The sequence below is a fragment of the Penaeus monodon genome, chromosome 14 (genome assembly GCF_015228065.2).
Source record: "Penaeus monodon isolate SGIC_2016 chromosome 14, NSTDA_Pmon_1, whole genome shotgun sequence".
Lineage (NCBI taxonomy): Eukaryota > Metazoa > Arthropoda > Malacostraca > Decapoda > Penaeidae > Penaeus > Penaeus monodon.
In genome coordinates this window covers 15873030-15875529 of record NC_051399.1, presented here as the reverse complement: position 1 = coordinate 15875529, position 2500 = coordinate 15873030, and positions in this window count along the sequence as shown.

Sequence of the window (2500 nt, the reverse complement as noted above, 5' to 3'; positions counted from 1 at the left end):
ATGATAGAATGGACATCCCGGGTTGTGTAGGTAGGGCAGAAAATTGAATTGGGTCGTGCTGAAAAAAGTTTGAAGAACCTTGGTGTAGAGTGTAAGTGGACTGTATAGGTGTATATGATGTTATGAAATGGAGTACCTTGCACTTGTCTGGTCTGAATGTCTTTTGCCACAATTTTTTTTTTTTTTACTGCTCAAAGACATCTGTGTCATGTTGAAAGAGTCTGCAATGGTCATTAGTATTGATTTGTTGAGATATTCCATCAGGTATTTTCCACTAGATATTTTCCATCAGAAAAATATATAGTGGAAGAGTTAGATGTGGATAGTGGAAGGTCAGTAATGTATAGAGGAAAAAGGGGACTGAGAATTGTGCCTTGCATAGTGCCAGAAGAGATAGGGGCAGAGTCAGATGATGCACAGTCAAGCAGGACATGTTTGGTCCTGCATATCAGAAAAGCAGTAATTCAGTGAAGAAATAGTTCTGTGATCCCATGATATTGTAATTTGATGAAGTTGAAGGCTTAGGCACAGTTGGGCAATATGGCATCAACTGGTTTCATGTCATGTCTGACTAGTTGTTGGGCAGTGTTATGACTGGATGTGATTAGTTATGTCTCACATAATCATTTGGATCAAAAACTGTGTTGTGAGGCTGTATGTTGTGAGTGTCAATGTGGTTCATACTGTGTTTTTGTATTGTGTTAAGAAAATTTACAAACAGTCAATGTAAGGGAGATGGGGTAATAGTTTGTTGTGTCTGTGCAATCACCGGAATTGAAAAAAGGGGTAATATTTGTCCAAAACAAGTCAGGTGTGATACTTGAGGCAAGTAATTGGTTGAAGATAAATTGTAAAATAGGAGCAAAGTCAGGGGCATAGAACTTCAAGATTAAGGCATGGATTTGATGAAGTCCTGTGGCTCTGTTCAAGTCCATTGTCATTTGGAGTTTGTGAATGCAGCAGGATAGGAAAGATTGGAAACCCTGTAGGATAAGCTAGTTAAAGATAAAAAAAGAAAGTTGGAAAATGAAGGAGAGGGAGATACTGAAAGTAGTAGGGCAAACCTACTTGCTGTTTTTATTTATTTATTTATTTTATTTATTTTTTATTATATGGTCTACTTTATTTACATTGCTTTATAACTTGGTTATTTACAAGTTGATGTTAAATTAGTTTCATAAGCACAAGTAGCTCTCTTTGAACTGATGGCTGACTGATTGCTAGATGGCTCTTGCGTAGTCTGGGATTGGCTCTCCACTTTCGATGTATGGTGATATGCTCCGCCACCAGTAGTGGTTGTTCTGCTACGGGTTGCCATTCTTTGCGAGTGATTGTTCTATCAACTCTTTGTCCAGGATCGTTAGTTTGTCCCAGACTTTTTTTGCTAGGGTTTAGAGTCTGGTATTTACTGGCTCCACCGTGTATTTGCTGTGGAGGTCTGCTATTGATAATAGATTATCCTCTTTGTTTCTCCTTGCTGTTCATATCACTCTGTTTTGGAATTACTGCATCGTGATTATGTTTGTTTTGGATGGTATGCATAGGGCAATAGCTGGGTATTCTATGATAGGTCTGATAAGGGTTTTGTAGAAGTCTAGTTGTATTTTTAAGTTCTTGTTCGTGAAATGTTTTAGTTTTGTATACTGGCATTGGCCATTGCTAATGTTCTTTTCATGTGCATAGATACTCCTCGTATCCCAAATTCCATGCCAATTATAGTTACCTTGTTTTTAAAAGGTATTCTTTTGAGGTTGACAATTACGTCCCTCGGCTTTGTTTTGAACTTAGTGGGTATACTATGATCTGGGTGTTGTCATCTGCAAAGTTTACATCTACACAGTTATTTCTTGGCCTTTCAGTGTCGGCTGTAAAAGATGAATAAAATTGAACTCAGTATTGATCTTAGAGGCACTATTCTCAGCAGAGGGAACTTTGGTCCTATTTAATTTCTGATTTTTATTATTGCAATGTGGTCTACTACAAAGTTGTAGAGAATTTTCTCCATGGTGTCAGGAGATTCATATGAAGGATTTTGAAGTGGAGTCCTGGCTTCCATAGCTTGTTGAAAGCCTTTGCTATATCACAACATACTATATTACACTGCTGTCTTTTCCTTTGTGAGATTGCAATAGTTTCATATATAGAAGTTATGGCTTATTGTGTGTCTCTTCCTTTCCATGAATACTTTTATTCTGTTATTAATCTTTTTTTTTTGAGGATCTTGCCAGGTATTTCTAGGAGTGATATTGGTCTGATTGGTGAGACAGCCAGGAGTTGTTTGCAAACAGCTCATGGTCTTGTTCTAAGCATCTCAGTATTTTTTGTCTCATGTTTGTGTTCCTGGGGGCTTGGATGCGAGCAAGGGATTGTTGCTCTGACCAGGGTGATGAAGCCTCTTTTGCCAGCTATGCTTGGCAGCATGAAGACATGATAGCCTGATAAGCGAACATTCCCCTCTATTAGTGTCTCCTGGAGCATGACAATGTCAATGTTCCTTGAT